This window comes from Anas platyrhynchos, chromosome 1, assembly GCF_047663525.1.
Source record: "Anas platyrhynchos isolate ZD024472 breed Pekin duck chromosome 1, IASCAAS_PekinDuck_T2T, whole genome shotgun sequence".
In the NCBI taxonomy this organism is placed as follows: Eukaryota; Metazoa; Chordata; class Aves; order Anseriformes; family Anatidae; genus Anas; species Anas platyrhynchos.
Genome location: NC_092587.1, coordinates 157,888,948 through 157,908,382, shown reverse-complemented (window position 1 = coordinate 157,908,382; position 19,435 = coordinate 157,888,948). Strand labels below are relative to the sequence as shown.

The 19,435-nt window shown below is 38.7% G+C and overlaps 1 long non-coding RNA gene across 1 annotated transcript in view; it reads right to left on the bottom strand.

Moving 5' to 3' along the window:
- The window catches only part of LOC119713442 (uncharacterized), a 33,038-nt gene that overhangs the window by 1,624 nt on the left and 11,979 nt on the right, over window positions 1-19,435 (bottom strand). The window contains exon 2 of the long non-coding RNA XR_005260699.2: window positions 15,042-15,125. This is a non-coding gene — a long non-coding RNA (uncharacterized lncRNA). The remainder of the gene's footprint in view (window positions 1-15,041; window positions 15,126-19,435) is intronic.

Here is a 19,435-nt window from a genome sequence, read left to right as displayed (position 1 = left end):
GAAGTCTGGGGCTATATGTGTAATGACCTCTGCCAGTGCATCTTCTGCTTTTGCATCTTCAAATTTTCCTGTGTTGCATCCTACTGCAGTACTTCAAGGGTGTCTGTGCCTTGATGTGGATTGCCCAAGACCACAGTCCTTCAGCTCACCTCAGCATGGGTCTCCTGAAGACTCTTGTCCCTTTAGGGGTATATGTAACCCTCTTGACTTCAAATGCCTTTCCAGCAGCATCTCTAGAAGCATCTGCAGCCCTTAGCAGCTTCTCATTTATGTCTAAATTATGTCTCACAAAGAGTTCTGATGTTGGTCTGAAGTTTTTGTGCATGATGGACTACTCACACCAGTTTCAGAGATGTCTGTAACTGGTTGTTACTGTCATATGGCATCTTATAGCATCTTTCCACACACGTGACCCCTGGAATCCCTGTTACTTAAATCCTGTGATTTACTAAGTATGAAGATACAGTTGATTGAAAATGATATCACCGATGATTCCAAATTAATTTAACAATGTCCCGTTTATACTAAATTTTAAGGCATAAAACTGCAAGCAGGAGGTTCTAAGGTTCAATATTACAATGTCTAACTTCCAAATACTGCTTCTTGCCAGCGGCTCAAGCCCAAGATACTGGGGAGAGTCTGCTGAAACTTGTCCATTATCAACTGCTATGCTTCCACATGGGCACCAACAATACCAGGGAGACATGGAGAATATCAAGTTATATGGCTAAAGCAGCAAGGATAAAGGCTGGGTTTCTCATTGAAACTGATGAGGGTGAATGACTCGAGGAGCAGACATTCTTAGTGTTGACAACTGTTTGCACATCTGACGTTGACAACAGATATATGGTTTTAAAACCATTGGAAGGCATTTGAGGATTGAGAGTTGCCAGAGAGAGATGGTATCCACCTGATTAGGTAGAGGAAAACATTTTTCCCAACTGGCTGACAAGGAGAACTTTGAACAAGGAACAAAGCAAGTTGAGGATGATGGCACAAAACCAAGCAAGGAAGCGTTAGACCAAGTTGTTAAGCAAAGGGTACAGGGTGATGTGGACAAGAGCAATCGTAGAATCATAGAATAGTTTGGGTTGGAAGGGACCTTAAAGATTATGAAGTTCCAAACCTCCTGCCATGGGCAGCGACACTTTCCACTAGACCAGGTTACTCAAAGACCCATCTGACCTGGCCTTGAAGAATTCTAGGGATGCGGCATCTACAACCTCTCTGGGCAACCTGTTCCAGCGCCTAACCACCCTCACAGTAAAGAATTTCTTCTAACTATCTTATCTAAATTTACACTTTTTAGTTTAAAGCCGTTACTTTCTTGTCCTATCACTATACTCCCTGACAAAGTGTCCCTCCTCATCTGTCCTGTAGCTCCCTTTAGGTACTAGAAAGCCACTATAAGGTCTCCCCAGAGCCTTCTCTTCTCCAGGCTGAACAACCCCAAATCCCTCAATCTGTCTTCGTAGGAAAGGTGTTCCAACTCTCTTACCATCCTTGCTGCATTCCTCTGAGCTCATTCTAATGCATCTATGGCCTTCTTGTGCTTGAGGCCTCAAAGCTAAATGCAGTACTCTAGGTAGGGTCTCACAAGAGCAGAGTAGAGGAGGAGAATCACCTCCCTCAGCCTGCTGGCCATGCTTCTTTTGATGAAACCCAGGATATGGTTGGCTTTCTGGTCTGCAAGGGCACAATGCTGACTCACATCAAGCTTCTCATCAACCAACACCCCTAGGTCCTTCTCCTCAGGGGTGCTCTCAAAAATTTCATATTCAATAAAACAGGGCAGAATGAGATCTACCTGAAGTGTATCTTCAAAAATAAGGAACTGCCTACAGAGCAGCATAATGGGGCAAGGTCTTATATCTTCTCTGGGAGTTAAGCCTTAGATGGTATATCTCTGAAATATCCATACACTAACACATGAAGAAAAATGGCAGGTGTGGGGGTGGATCAGAGGAGTTAGAAGTCTGTATGCAGTTGCAGGGTCATAATGTGTGGGGTTTTTACCTGCTGGACAGCTGAACTCCACAACAATCGTTCTCTCACTCCCTCTCAGAAGAAAAAGAGGGGGAGAGGAAAGTATACAGGAAATAAAAACAAACAAACAAATAAACAACAACAACAACGATTTAATTAAAGAGGAAAGGAGGAGGGAAATAAATGAGCAAACACCATGCAAAAGCACGGCGGGGAGGGGGGGGAATATTTATTCTCTACTTCCCATCAACAAGTGATGTTTGGTAATGTCCTGGGAAGCAAGGCCTCAATACGAGTAGCATTTTTTTCAGGAGGACAGACATCTTCATAAGTTCATTTCTGAACAAAGCTTGCCATTTCTGAACAAGGAATAATCAGTTTAATTTTCAAAGTTAATTTTGAAATTCATATTTAGTAATTAAATGAAAATAACTTATCAAAAGCTATCTATAGAACTTGCAGAAAAACCTTAAAAAATACATTGTTAAGTGTGGGACAGGATAGCTATTATTCACTTCTACCAAGCCAGATGTGGACTAAAAGTAACAATTTGCTAGGTACCATGGTGTCAAACTTTGTGATTCAAAGTGCAAGAATTTAATTAGGAAGAAAGGAAAGGAAAGGAAAGGAAAGGAAAGGAAAGGAAAGGAAAGGAAAGGAAAGGAAAGGAAAGGAAAGGAAAGGAAAGGAAAGGAAAGGAAAGGAAAGGAAAGGAAAGGAAAGGAAAGGAAAGGAAAGGAAAGGAAAGGAAAGGAAAGGAAAGGAAAGGAAAGGAAAGGAAAGGAAAGGAAAGGAAAGGAAAGGAAAGGAAAGGAAAGGAAAGGAAAGGAAAGGAAAGGAAAGGAAAGGAAAGGAAAGGAAAGGGAAGGAAAGGGAAGGAAAGGGAAGGAAAGGGAAGGAAAGGGAAGGAAAGGAAAGGAAAGGAAAGGAAAGGAAAGGAAAGGAAAGGAAAGGAAAGGAAAGGAAAGGAAAGGAAAGGAAAGGAAAGGAAAGGAAAGGAAAGGAAAGGAAAGGAAAGGAAAGGAAAGGAAAGGAAAGGAAAGGAAAGGAAAGGAAAGGAAAGGAAAGGAAAGGAAAGGAAAGGAAAGGAAAGGAAAGGAAAGGAAAAAGAAAAGAAAAGAAAAGAAAAGAAAAGAAAAGAAAAAAAAAGAAAAGAAAAGAAAAGAAAAGAAAAGAAAAGAAAAGAAAAGAAAAGAAAAGAAAAGAAAAGAAAAGAAAAGAAAAGAAAAGAAAAGAAAAGAAAAGAAAAGATTCATTGGACATATTTGAGCTTCAAACATATCTGAAAAGGCCACGTTTTTGTTAGCAAGTTTCAATAGGAAGAAATTAACTGGTTTATACGAAACAAAATTACTTCCTAGCATAGTTTTTTTTAGCAAATTTTTAAGCATTTTTTTTTAATAGCAATGCAGGTTGTTTGTTTTTAAACTAATTGTCTTGAAAAGACAGGATAATTTCTTCTGAAATGATCATCATAATTTCTTCTGAAATGATCATTTTCCTGTCTTTGTTCTCATCTCTTCTGATGGGCTCTTTCTTTTTTGTCATTGATGTTGCATGTTTTCTAATGTTTGGCACAAGCTTGTCTGTACTCATCACTGAGTGGGTAAAAGTTCCTCCAGAAATATCCCTTCTATCTCCTTGGGCTCTTTGGACTCCATGCAAAATTTCTATTCAGAAGAGCATACTTTTGTTCTGAAGAGTCATGGAAACTTTGAGTTCTGAACAGAAAGTCTACTTACTATATCTGTTTCAAGACATACCAGTGGTGATTCCCCATGAAAAAAAAATATTTCAGAAAAAATTGAAATGATCATCAAGACCACTGAGAAAACAAAATCAAACAATGATAACAAAAAAAAAAAAAAAAAGAAAAAAAAAAGAGTTTTCCTAGAGAAGAAAGATCCATTGCATTAGAGAAAATTTGTTGTCAACTAATGAGAACCCAATTTTCTCATGAATGACTTTCCATCTTTATAAGAGGACAGTGGAATTATATTTATGAGACAATCACTACTCATGTATGATGATTTCTACTAGTTGTAACAAAAATATATTAGTTGTATTAAAAAAAGAAAAACAACAACAACAAACAGATCAACAGTCAAATCTGTGTAGGATAGTACAATTCTTAATTAGTAAATTATAGGTTTTTTTTTCTACTTTTAATAATTGGAAATTATTTATTCTGACAAGCATATTAAAATGCTTATTGATATTAAATATCAATACATATTGTTGTAAATCCACTACTATTATATTAACATTACAATTTGATCTCATCTTTATCATCAACAATATCACAAAAGACAAGGTGCTTCCATAATAGCAGTTTTTAAAGCAACTTTTGCATCTTCTGAAATAGCCTTTTCTGTTTCTGAACAGAATCCCCAGGACACTGATGACATAGGCATTAACTTGTTCTCTACTTTTGTAAGTTAAAAATGGAAACATATTATTGTTTTCCCACTCTTCTAGATATTAAATTTTTAGAACAATGACATGTATGATACTGATTTTCCTTTTATTATTACAGTCCTTGCTGTTGTTGTTGGTTGGTTGGTTGTTTTTCACACAAGATAACCAATAAGGTGTTTGTTTTCCTCTGTCTGCTTATGCTGGTAAAACGTGAAAGAGATTTACATTTTATCATTTGATTGTACTGGCACAGGTTTGAGATCCCATCACTCTTAACCCATAGGGGTTAAAGTAAGAACATTTACAGACACATAAGGAATGTATTCTGTAATAACAAATGATGTTCACGTATAAGTGAAGGAAAAGTAGGTGAGTTTTTCTACTAAAGCAGATAACATTGACAAATCATAGAATCATAGAATATCCTGAGTTGGAAGGGACCCTTAAGGATCATCAAGTCCAACTCTTGACACCGCACAGGTCTACCCAAAAGTTCAGACCATGTGACTAAGTGCACAGTCCAATCTCTTCTTAAATTCAGTCTTATGCATTTCCCCTTTCAGTGCAAACAATTTTCAAGAGCGTGTGTAAAAGCTAAAATCATCAACTAAAATTTAAATAACAAAAAAATATTTTCAATTATTGTTATTTTCTCCTAGGAATCAGTTGCTTTATTTTGTTTTGTGTTTTGGCTTGTATTTTCTAAATCTTTAAGGTAAAGAAAAATAAAAATAGAAAATATTTAAATATTCTAAATATATATATATATTTAAAGAAAAAATCTAAATAGACTTTTAAAATAGCTTCCACATAATCTTTAAGGTTATGAGCTAAAATTCAATGGCAAGTTTTCTGAAGCAGTCACTGGCTGAGTCTACTAGATTGTGCTAATTAAATCTCATTAGGCATACTGTTATTGCTATTAATAAGTGTGTTGAGCAATTTCTTTTGACAGGTTGCACCCACGGCAAAGAAATGCCACTGCAAGCTAAAAGAGATCAAAAAGAGAAAATGTGTTTCCATTAGAACATTCTGCACCTCTTAATGGCAGCTGAGATACAACACTCAGAATGTGTATGCTGTAAAATGTAAAAATCATATTTTTACAGTATATAATATATCACTAAAATATCTTATGTCATATAAGTGTACTATAATTTATTTAAAGAAAGAACAACAAAAAGATAGTTTGGAGAGTCTATTTCATGACAAAGTCCATAAAACTTGTATTACTGTCCTTACAGAAAAAAATAGACCCAAAAGGATAGAAAATAATAAACAGAAAAATGAAAGCGAGAAAAAAAAAAAAAAAAAAAAAAAAGGAAAAAAAAGGAATTGCACATTGTAGATTAAGGATTGGATTAATTGAATCCAAGATTCAGCCACCTAAACTGAGATGATATTTCTAAACTTCTGTTTCAGCAGTTTGAAACATGGAGATAGATTTCATGAACCAGAAGGAGACACCTCTTGCCACTCCATATCAACTTAAATCATAGAATCACAGAATCATGGAGTAACAAGATAGAATCGTGGACTCAGAAAATCAGAGAATCACAGAATGGTTTGCATTGGAAGGGACCTTGAAAGAACTTCTAGTCCAACACCCTGACATGAATAGGGATATCTCTTACTAGATAAGGCTGCTCAAAGCCCCATCAAACCTAACCTTAAACACTTCCAAGGAGGTGGCATCCACAATTTCTCTGGGCAACTTGTGCCTCAGTATGCTCATAGTGAAAAAACTATTTCTTATATCTGATCTAAATGTACCTTCATTTATGTTTAAAACCATTACAACTTTTCTATCTCTATACACCCTTTTACAATGTCTCTCTTCAGCTTTCTTTTAAGACTTCTACAAGTAATGAAAGGCTGCATTAGTGTCTCCTTGGAGACCCTTCTCCCTCAGCCTTTCTCCATAAGAAAGGTGCTCCAAACCTCTGATAATTTTTGTGGCCCTACTCTGGACCTGCCTTAACTCTTTCAGGCTCGGTGCTATGACCATTTCCCTGCTAAGACTGTTCCACTGCCCAACCACCCTCTTGGTGAAGAACTTTTTTTCTGATATCCAATCTGAACTTCCCATCACAGCTTCATGCCATTCCACTGCTGTTCTGTTGCTGTCCTTTTGCTGGTCACTAGAGAGGAGAGATTAACACCTGCGCCTCCATTTTTCCCCCCCCAAGATGAAGCTGTAGACCACCTTGAGGTCTCCCCCCAGTCTCCTCTTCTTTCATTTGAACAAATGAAGTGACTTCAGCTACTTCTCATATGTCTTGAACTCCAGAGCTTTCACCATCTTTGTGGTTTTAGGACACCCTCTAATAGTTTTATGTCCTTATAAGGTGGTGCCCAAAATTGCACACACTACTTGAGGTGAGGCTGCACCAGCACAGAGTAGAGTGGGACAATCACTTCCCTCAACTGGCTAGCAATGCTGTGCTTGATGTACCATAGGATAGGGTTGGCCCTCCTGACTGCCAAGGCATACTGCTGGCTCATATTCAGCTTGCCGTTGACTAGAACTCCCAGATCCCTTTCTGTGGGGCTGCTTTTCAGCCTCTATTCCCCAGTGTGTACATACAGTCAGGGTTGTCCCTTCCTGGGTGCAGAATCCATCACTTGCTCTTGTTAAACTTGATATTATTTGTGTTTAGATATAGCAGTAGTACACTTTGAGGTATAAAGAGAATAGATATATATGTTTGTGTTTTTTTTTTTATTTATTTCTTTTTGATTTTTCTCTGTGTCATACCAGCTTTGCTGCATTTGTTTATTAAGTTTATAATAAATTGTATTTAAAGATTCAGATTGTTATTCTGCCTTCCTGAGCTTTTGACCTCATAGATCAAAACACAATTTAAGAATGTGGGAATAACCAATGTGATATTGTTCAGAACTGAATCTCAATCGACCACACTTCCCACTTCCCATCTGTTCATCTCTGAGAAATACACTGTGCTTCTTATGTATCATGTTTTGTGGAACAGATATTACAGGAGGCAAAGGGGTCTTCTCTGTTAGCCTGTTACTATCTTTATGTTCAACATACTGAAAATGATCCATAAAGGGATTCACATTACCTAGAGATAGGGATTGGGTTTAAAAAAAAAAAAAAGTGTCTACCTGTTTTGAGATATACCGGTCTACTGAGATTTCTACTTGAGGTTGAAGGTAGGGTACAAGACATATGGTATAGTACAAGACCAAGACATCCCTTGACTTTGTAGAGTGGAAATTGCATGTCTAGTGGGTCATTAAAATCACTTCTGTACTGTATCATACTCTAATGTGCCAAAGTCATCATTATGGCTGGTAAAAATCCAGGGAGCAATTCAGTTCCATAAATATTCATCCATTTGCGATTTCTGATGTGCCAGGCCATCAGATCCACACAGTCCAATAAATCTGGTTATTCCTCTCCTCTACCTGGCCAGAGGCAGGGCCCCTCTAGTCCTGGCTGGAGCGTCTGCCACTTAATTCTTGCAAATGAGAAGCAGAGGTCCCTTCATCAGGGTCAAGAATAACATCAGCTCCTCTACTGCTTCTGGGGTACTGCCCAATAGAAACTGGAGCAGCATTTCTCTTAGGAGCCCCTCTTCTTGCTGCTGTATTTCCTTTCAGTTCATGTACCCGAGCAGCTAGGGTTGAAGTAGGTACACCATCCCATTTCCTCATATCTTCCCCATGGTCACGCAGATAAAACCACAAGGTGCCACGTGGTGTACGTCTTGGGTACTCTCTCTCTTGAGCAGGCAAATGCTGATTCTTAGTGGCTGAAGTATCACTCCGTCTAGATGGGGGGGAATATGGGGAATATGCTCATTCCACGAGCTGGTCAAGTCTTTCAGACAGTTTCTCCACAGCTGAGACACAGGACTGTAGCGGAGCAGAGAGATTGTCTTCATATTGTTGAAGCTGGCAGGACACATCATACACCGTTGGTCCCATCCCCTCATCCCAGTTAAATACTGCCAGTGTACTGGCATGTGCTGATGGTGCACTCCGCACAAATTTACACCACATGGATGTTGTACACTGGACTTCATCGGGGTCTTGAGGTGTCTGGGCATTGTCCAAATCACTATAAATCATCTCCCGCATAGCTAATTCCCGCAGATGCTGGAGACCTTTATCCATAGTGGTCCACTTGCCTACGTGATATACAATATCTTCCTTATGGGGATATCTTCCTCTCACAGCTGCCAGGAGTCGTCTCCAGAGGCTGAGGGCCTGTGCTCCTCTCCCAATTACTTTGTCAATTACCCTTTCTCTAGAGAGGGATCCCAGCTGCTTGGCTTCATTGCCTTCTAATTGTAGGCTATTGGCCCCAGCATCCCAGCATCGAAGCAGCCAGGTGAGGATGTGTTCACCTGGGCGTCGACCATAATCCTTTCGTATTTCTCGCAACTCACTCAGGGATAAGGATCGAGTGATTTCTGATTCCTTTATGATTTCCGTCTCTTTTTCCTGCTGTTTTTGTGATGGCTCTGCTTTAGAGGTGCCTGCCATTTCCCCTTCTCTCTCCTTCTTAGGAGAGGCTTCTTCCCTTACTAAACGAGCTGACCTCCATTTCCATTGTTTTGACTTGACTATGGGGGCGACTGATACCATAGTTGGTTAGTCCTCTGGGTCAGCCACAGCATGTGTTACTTGGTCATCAGATTCAGAGACTTCCTCCCTCTCTTCAAGTTGCTGGATGATGTTAAACGGTGTTTGATAGGAATAAGCCAGGGCCCAGCACAATGCTGCAAGCTGTTGTTCTCTGGCATTATCAGGGTCAGGACATACAACTCTCAAACATTCTACCAGGTTTTTAGGATTTAGCACTTGCTCAGGGGTGAAGTTCAAAACTATTGGAGGAGACACCCGTGACAGGTATCTGCCAACATCATCCCACACACCTTGCCACTCACCACAAGACTGTTTCGGGACAGATTCCCAAGTAAGTTTTCTAAACAATTGACTAATCTTAGAGAGAAAGTGAAACCTGTTATTCAGAATTAGAAATAGCAATATATGGGTTACACATGGTTCTTCAAAATACTCCCAAACTGTTGTAATTAGCCCACTATGAAAGAAGGGAAAAGTACCATTCCTGATATTATTAATAAACTGGTATCCAGATGAGGAGAGGAAGGCAGTGTAGTTCTGAATATTCCCTAAAAGATAGTTTCCATGAGACCCAAATGATACTAGCGCAGAGCCTGAATTCCAGATTAAACTCAAGGTCAGTGCTTGGCAGCACAGCAAATTAAAAAAAAAAAAAAATGAACACAGATTGTAGCATTTTGTCGGATTGGATATATAGGAGAAAGGAGAATATTACACGGATTGCATGACATATGATCAAAGCCATTATTAACAGGACAATGAACATGGTTACTAGCAAGTAAGTGTGTTAGTTGTATGCGTTTTAATTCTACAATTCTATTGTTATCTCAACCCTTAGAGTCCCACATCGGGCGCCAAAAAGGACTGTGGTGGTTTTACCGTGCTGGGCAGCTAAACCCCACAACCGCTCTCTCACTCCCCCTCTTTTTAGATGAAAAGCAAAGAACAACTCACAGGTTGAGATAAGGATAATTTAATTAAAGGGAAATAATAATAATAATTAAATAAAGATTATTATGAACTAAACAATTTAAAGGGAAATAAAAAGGGAAAGGGGAAAAGGGAGGGGTAAAGGGAAAATAAAAAGAAGGGAGGAAAACAAACAAATAAAATAAATGAAGGCTATGTGGAAGTGCAGAGGAAAGAAATTACTCTCTACTTCCCACAAATGAGTGATGATTGACCACGTCCTTGAAGCAAGGCCTCAACGCACCTAGCCGGTGTTCGAGAGGAGGACCGACGTTTTCCCAACGAGAGCCCACCCCTCCCCTCTTCTTCCTGTTTCCACCTTTTATTGCTGAGTGTGACATCACATGGTATGGAATATCCCTTTGGTTGGTTTACATCAGCTGCCCTAGTGATGTTTCTCTTCTCACTTTTTGCCCACCCCCTAGGAGGGTTAGAGAGAGGCCCAATGCTGTGCCAGCACTGCTCAGCAGTAGACACAACACTGGTGTGATAACACTGCTGTTCCAGCTACAAGTGCAGAGTACAGCACTGTATGGGCTGCTGCCGGGAAAGTTAACATTCCAGCCAGACCCAGTACTGATTCTCATGTCTATCCACCTGTCTTTCAGCTGCTGATTCAGAAGGGCATGAGTCTCTGCAAGTCCTCTGTCACAATTCTAAGCCTTATTAAGATTTCTCATATAACTTGTGGAGTTTCAAATTACACTAAACATTGACATTTGGCAAATTAGTTGAACTTGTAGTCAGTACAGTCAATGGAGAATTACTCAAATGGTTTAAAGTGACTGTTTGTTTTAGGGTAAGCTGAGTCAATTAGCTTTATTGATTAGTCCTCTATGGGAGTTTGTACAGTTAACTCAAATGTAGGCCCTTACATGGTGTACACCAATACTTTACAGAATCACAGAATTTTCTAGGTTGGAAGAGACCTCAAGATCATCGAGTCCAACCTCTGACCTAACACTAACAGTCCCCACTAAACCATATCCCTAAGCTCTACATCTAAATGTCTTTTAAAGACTTCCAGGGATGGTGACTCCACCACTTCCCCGGGCAGCCTGTTCCAATGTCTAACAAACCTTTCAGTAAAGAAGTTTTTCCTAACATCCAGCCTAAAACTCCCCTGGTGCAACTTAAGCCCATTCCCCCTCGTCCTATCACCAGGCATGTGGGAGAATAGACCAACCTCCACCTCACTACAGCCTCCTTTAAGGTATCTGTAAAGAGCAACAATGTCGCCCCTGAGCCTTCTTTTCTCCAGGCTGAACAAGCCCAGCTCCCTCAGCCGCTCCTCACAGGACTTTAGACAGTTCTCTATACATAGGTTTTTGATTTGTTTTAGGATATGCCTTTTACATTCAGCTTTTGCTCCAGGAAGGTAACAGTTAATCATGTAACATGGGTCCTATCTTCCATTCTTATGCTGGTGCTCTAAAAGCCTGAGGTTATTTGAGATGACATGGTATGCTTATGCCCTTATGACTGAAATAATTTCATGAAGACAGTAAAAGCTAATTCCCATGCAGTCTGTCTGCTACTTTTGTGTCTCAAGATCTTCTTTTATGAAGAGTTCATTTTTACCTTTGAAAAGATTCCTTTTTCTTGCTTTTTGCGACTTTTAAAATCTTTTAACTTAACTACCCTCTTTTGGAGGGATCTGTTCAACTGAGAAGGAAAGAACAGGCCTGCTCCATGAGAGGAGCCGGTGCCAAGACTGTCCACAGCACAGGCAAGAGCAAATACTTCAGCACTTGTATCTCCTGGGCCCATTGGCAAAAGGTATTTTCAGGTGAGACAAGTAGTATGGGCAATTAAGATTGATGGGAGGACTCAGAACTTGGAACTCCCTCACAGCAACAATTGGATAAATAATATTAGCATCCAGAGAAAACTTTGTAAAAACTGAGGCAACTCAAAGATGAAAATTCAAAACAATAATGTAAATGAAATAAATGATAGTTTCACATATTTATTTATTTGTTGTTGTTGTTGTTGTTTTTAATTTAACCAGGTTATCTGAGTATATCCTCTGGATAAAGCACTTGCTAATCAGAGATTGAAATTATGAACCTTATTATACTTCAGCATCTCAGAGCATCGTTGTGACTTCCTAGTAATTATATAATCATTGTGGCCTTTGCTAATTCAATCACAATGCCAGTTCTCCTTCTGTACTGACAGAGACCAGACAGGATATCCAATAGTACTGAAAATGGTACCACATGTATGCATTTGGCTAATTATTTACCTCATTAATTGAACACGTTTCCATCAGATATAATAGGACCATAAGAAAAACTCATGCTGACATCCAATTTTTAGACATAGAAACTGAACATGATATTAATAGATAAATTAACACCTAAAATCTTATTTATCTACACTGATAGCACCTACATTCAGTTTCAGCTCCTATAACCTCATTGTATTTTATGTGAAGTTCTCTTATTTTCTTATGAATTGTGCTGATGATACTTATTAGAAGATGATCATGAAGTGGCATAGTAACAGTAGCAGCCCAAGAAAAACTAATTCTATTACTGAAAAAAATAGTATTTATATATTTAATGATCATTTATTGTGCTTTTATGAGAAAAAAAAAAGACAGAAGAGTTTATGAGAACAAGGTGATGCAAAATGCTTTCGCTATGAGGAAAATCAAACTGTAGAACAGGTTGTCTATAGAGTCCTTGCATTCTCTGTTCTTGAAGGTTTGGATGGATAAAACTCTGAGCAACCTGATATGCTCTCGTAGCTGACAATCAAGTACGATAACTATACTGGTTTGAAGATTATTTTTTTATTTTTATTTTTCCCCACAGAAGTATGTTTCATACCAGAGCGAACGTATTTTATTTTCAGATATATTTTCACTACATGGTAGAAGTATATTATTTTCTAATTGCATTTTTCTTTCATTCATACATGTAAAACAATATTATGTACCTAATACTTTTATTTTATGTAATATAGAAAAGATAAAAATAATCAATTCCTGTCTGCACAGCTATTGTTTTTACATTTCATATGTAAGAGCATATGCTTTCCATGGTAATGACCTCTGGTTTACAGTCTTTCAAGTTATATATATATATACATATATATATGTATATATATAAATGTTTAATATGAGACACTGTTGGATTCAGTTAAGTTTCTTGAGTATGATATAAATACAGTTAGCAATACGTTTAACTCAAAGTACTGTAGTGATCTGTACCTGGTTGTAGTTCTGCAGTATTTGTCCATGCTATACATTTTATTACTTCTGAGAGCATGTTTAATGAGAATTTTGTGAGCTGGATGGGCAGAGAAACATTATTGAAAACTGGATGAATAGCCAATATCAGACAGTAGGGATGGTTACCACAAAATCTAGTTGGAAGCCCGTATCTAGTGGTGTACTGAAGGGGTAAAATCTGCATCCAGCCCTATTTAATATCTTCATTAATGATCTGGATGATGGGGTAGAGTGTACAGCCTCAGCTAGTTTGCTGCTGATGAAAAATTGTTGATGATGCGAATGTGTCTGATAGACCTAGATCATTGTGCTGGACAGGATGGAGAAGTGGTCTGACAGGAACCTCATGAAGTTCAATAAGGAGGAACAACCCCATACACAACATATGGTTCACCCAGCTGGAAAGCAGTTTTGCAGAAAGGGGCTGGACATCCAGGTGGACACCATCTTGAACATGACACAGAAATGTGTTCTTGTCCTGAAGAAGGCTACTCCTGCATTAGAAGGAAAGTTTTGCCAGCAGGTGGACAGAAGTCACCCTTCCCCTCTACTCACCACTGGTGAGACTACAGCTGGAGTACCGTGTCCAGTTCTGAGCCTTGCAGTACAAGAGAGACATGGACATACTGGAGAGAGTCCAACAAAAGGCCATGAAGGTGAGGAGCATAGTGGAGCATTTCTCATGTATAAAAAGGCAAAGAGAGTTGGGACTGTTCAGCCTATAGAAGAGAAAGCTCGGGGGGGATCTTATCAATGTCTACACCTGAAGAGAGGGTGCAGAGAAGATGGAGCCAGGCTATTTTCAGTGGTGACCAATGACAGAAGAAGAGGCAATGGATACGAACTGGGAGACAAGAGATTCCATATAAACATCAAGAAACATTTATTCAGTGTGAGGGTGACTGAACTCTAAAACAAGTTGCCCAGAAGGCTGTGGAGTCTCCCTCCTCGGAGATCTTTAGAAGCTGCCTGGACAAGGTCCTGGACAACTTGCTCAGTCCCTGCTTGAGCAAGTAGGCACTAGAACAGATGATCTCCAGAGGTCCCATTTAACCTCAACCATTCTGTGACTCTGTGATCTCAAGTTTAATTATAAAGATATTTTGCAGAGCAGTTTACAAACTCAAAGGAAAAATGAATGAGCCAGGGTGTGACAATGTTACTGGTGCTGAGAAACTCAGTTAAATAACATGAAATTTGGATACAAAAATCATAAGCTTCTTGTCCTATACTACAACAATAACAACAACAAAACCAAACCAAGATTAATAATAATAATAAAGTTGTCAGAGCTATTGAAAGGGGAGGAAAAAGATTACTGAAAATATAAAAACCAAATTAACATTTTACTGGAGTAACATTATACAGCCCATTTGTTTTTTTGTTTTTAATGAGAGGTATTTATAAGTGTGCTGAATAAGGCTCAGATGGAATTAACTTTCTTCATAGCAGCCTTTACAGCCTGTGCTTTTGGTTTTGTATCTAAAACAGTGTTGGTAACACCAATGTTTTGGCTATTGCTGAATAGTTCTTGCATAACATCAACATTTTATTTTTCACACTCTATTCCTTTAGTAGACAGTGCCAAGCCAGTTGACTTGAATTGGCCAACGCTATATTCCATACCATATAACATCATACTCAGCAATAAAAACTGAAGCAGAGGAAGAAGTAAGGGAGAGGGAGCTGTCTCCCAAGATGGATTTGTTCAGAGACTGGCTGGGCAATGTGGGAGGTAGTGAGTCACTGCATTTGCATCACTTTTTTTTTTTTTTTTTTTTTTTTTCTTCACATATTAAATTGTCTTTACCTTGGCCCATGAGTTCTTTTCCTTTTTTTTCTTCGTACCCTCTTCCCTGTCATGCTTGGGCAGGAGGTAGTGGTGATCAAGCAGCTGTGTGGGTAAGCAGATGTTGGTTAGTGTCAACCCAGACAATTTTATCTTTATCACAACAAGTATAACACTTCATTTGACAATTGCATAATAATTATCAATAGTTTCACTAGCTATTCATCAGTCTGGTAAGAAAAAATAAAAATTAAAAAATTAAAAACACCAAATTGTTGCCCTTATTTTTAAAAAAGCAATCTCCTAGAAAACACAGAAAAGAAAATGATGTTTCAAATTTTGGCAGAAAATGTTATTTTGAAATGGAAGAAGTCTGGTACAGAATAGAGATTGATGAGTGTTATTCTGTGCTGTGGGTGGAAAAGGAAGGAGGAATGATATGCACTTCATTCTGGAGAAACAAACAGCAACTTGACTTGTCTACAAAGCTTACACAACTAAACAAAGATTCGATGATGGCAAGGTACACATGATTATAACTGGAAGATACACTTAATTACACACTATATAAAAAACTTATACTACTCAAAGACAGTAGATGAAAGACATTTTATACTAAAAAAACAACCAACCAACCAACCAAACAAAAACATAAGACACTGGCTTAGATGACATTACATTAAGGAAACCCACCCATTGAGTCCTATGGTTCAGAATGTACCCCCTTGCTTTCTAAGTGCCTTGCACTGAAGAAGTAAGGAGCCTAGGTGTGTCTGTATCCAGTCCTAATCCCAGACTTGGTCAACAGTTTATGTCTAAGGATTATAAGCATTTTGAAAATCCTGTGTGATACTTAGCTGAGATTATGAAGCATAATCACAGAGAATATTACAGTGTGTTAGCATACTTTTACATTCCTAATCCATTTACTGACTATCTGTAGTGATAAGGGTCCTCTAAATCTGCAGAAGTAACCTTTTGAGATTTCCCTGCCCAAGAGTAGGTCCTGATGTGCAGCCTGCTGACATGTCATGAGAGCTCCAAGGGCTCTTAGGCTGCTCACTATCTATGAGTTAAGATGATTGACATAGTCACATTCACACACAACTGTTTCCTTCCGAATTTGGTTTGAGACAGGCTTCAATAAGAGCAAGTGCCAGGTCCTGCACCTGGGACGGGGAAACCCTGGCTGCACGTACAGACTGGGCGATGAGACGCTGGAGAGCAGCCTAGAAGAGAGGGATCTGGGGGTCGTGGTACACAGCAAGTTGAATATGAGCCAGCAGTGTGCCCTGGCAGCCAGGAGGGCCAACCGTGTCCTGGGGTGCATCAAGCACGGCATCGCTAGTAGGTCAAGGGAGGTGATTGTCCCGCTCTACTCTGCGCTGGTGCAGCCTCACCTCGAGTACTGTGTGCAGTTCTGGGCACCACGGTATAAAAAGGACATGAAACTGTTGGAGAGTGTCCAGAGGAGGGCTACGAAGATGGTGAAAGGCCTGGAGGGGAAGACGTACGAGGAACGGCTGAGGGCACTGGGCCTGTTCAGCCTGGAGAAGAGGAGGCTGAGGGGAGACCTCATTGCAGTCTACAACTTCCCGTAAGGGGGTGTCGAGAGGCAGGAGACCTTTTCTCCATTAACACCAGTGACAGGACCCGCGGGAACGGGGTTAAGCTGAGGCAGGGGAAATTTAGGCTTGACATCAGGAGGGGGTTCTTCACAGAGAGAGTGGTTGCACACTGGAACAGGCTCCCCAGGGAAGTGGTCACTGCACCAAGCCTGTCTGAATTTAAGAAGAGATTGGACTGTGCACTTAGTCACATGGTCTGAACTTTTGGGTAGACCTGTGCGGTGTCAAGAGTTGGACTTGATGATCCTTAAGGGTCCCTTCCAACTCAGGATATTCTATGATTCTATGATTCTATGATTCTATGAAATTTGGCCAGCAGGTTTTGGGGGGGCAGCATGCTTTGCTCAAACCAGCTATTGACTATTTATCTTCTGTCTCCCCAAAATCCAAGATGCAGCTATCATGACAAGACACATCCATCATGACTTCCATTGATCATTGCTTAGACCAGATGCTCTGCTTAAGCCATAAGATAGAGGGATGGGTAGGGGTACACCCTCACCATCTATATCAAACTTTTGAGCCACTGAGTCAGATTGTGCATAAAAATACTGTGAGGTGTCTCTCCTATCATATATTCACACTAATACTGTAAAAGAGACAATCTTGGCTGGCTAAAACAGACTTAGTTACTAGAAAACATAGGAGAAAAATGGAAATAAAATGAAAAAGAGGAAGTAAGAGATATATGCAAGGATACAAATAACATATTTGAAATGTAAGACGTATTTACTGAAATGACATGTCACATTCATGCTCAACTTAGTGAATGGTGAAGAAAAAATAGCATCTCTGAATTCAGTCAGATTGGGATTTGAATTGTCTTTTCAGCTAGTGCTTTACATTCAAGGGGAGACATCAGAAGGCTTTTTGTGTTTACTTAATTATTCAGTAATAAAACCTTTACAATCAAATTGTGAGGCTTCACATACTTTATTAAATGTGAGTTGACTCAATGACATTTGAAGGACTGCTTGCTTGCTTATTTGCTGTTTTAAAGGAAGCAAAAATTTTCAGGTACTGCGTCTACCTATTAATTTTGAGACTGTCTGAAATCAGACAACCTGTGCCTTCTGCCTATACATTTTTTGCTTCAAACTGTCTATTTGCACTGAAGTCTCAGTTCTGCAACATAAAAATAAATAATAATTTAAAAGAGAAGATGCCTGTCAAAGTATATAGCATAACTAACCGTATACCTAACATTAGACTACACAAACCTTAAAAAACAAACAAACAAACAAACAAACAAACAAACAAACAAAAAAACATACTTTATCATTATCCATATCCAAATAATTTCAAGCACAAGACAAGTTCTGGACATACTGGATAGAAAGGCAGAACCTGAAGTAATACAACCATTTGCAGGATTTGGTAAGAGGGGATTATTCTGAAGAGGTTCTCTAGAGATAAATGATGTACATTTAGTGTGAATGACCAGCAGAATTAGAATGAGAAATGCAGTGCTTGTGATCCACACTGACTGTACTGAGTAGGAATAAAAGAGAGCAAAATACCTGTTGTTCAGAGAAAAACTTCGTAGCAATGTGATAATGTGCATGACCAGGATAAGAGCAGACAGACAAATTATTCCTCTAACTGGTTGAGATGCTTGAAAATCATAGAATTATTGAATCATAGAACATGCTGAGTTGGAATGGACCCACAAAGATCATCAGGCCTTACTCCTGGCTCCGCACAGGACTACCCAAAAATTAGACCAAATTATTGTTCAAACACTTCTTAAACTCTTGAGAGGTTTGCTGCTGTGACCACTTCCCTGGGAAGCCAGGAAAATTCTTCTTTAGAGTGTTTCAAAACACCGGGGAACAGCAGAAGATGCACTGACATGGTAGTTAAGGGTTCTATAAACTATATTTCACATCCCTAAGTAGTTAATTTTAAAGACTTTCTGTCTCCAAAGTGGCTAAGAGTCAAAATTATTTCCTTTGCATGTATGCAGATAATCTCATATGGACTGAAACATGGCTAAATGACACTAGTAGAAGGATAATGATATTTCAATTTAAGGAATGAAGAGTGGTTCCCAGAGATATCTTCAAGAGTACAATGGTAAGGGCAAGATTTACTCTCAAATTGTAAGAAAGAATGAATTAGTGACAAGCTAATGGAAATGATAACATATCCTGAATTTGGAGAAGATGAAGACATTAGAGAGAATTAAGCACTAACTCAGATCCACAAAAGATGTATAATACTGTAAAATAAATTGGAACAAAGTTACAAAGTAAATAAAAGTCCATGACATTAGTATTTAAATGTGTGTGTGTGTGTGTATATATATATATATATATATATATATATATATATATATTAATTAAATACTCTGGAAATTGCTAATGATAGTGGTAGATATTACAACAGACAAACTTGAAATGGTATTGGCCACAACTGAAAATCAGCATGATTTTAAACTTCTTCCATTAAGCAAAGACCATCTCTCCTGAGGAAGAAATTCTATCTGTTGCAACTTTCCCTTGTCATGCTAAGTTGCCTGTTTTATTTTGTCTGTTGCTTTCACCAATTGCCTGTTATTATATACTTTTAATTTGATTAAAAGTATATATTACTTTTATATTATATAGTAATAGTATATATTACTATTATATACTTATAATTTGAAAAATTATTCTTTATACAGCTCTAGTATAACTATGGTTGTAGATGGAAGATTTGTATAAGCTTTTGCAGCCACATAACAAATATTTTAAAGAATCAGAGTCAATGGAGGCCATAAGACACTTTTGTCAGATCATATTTTTA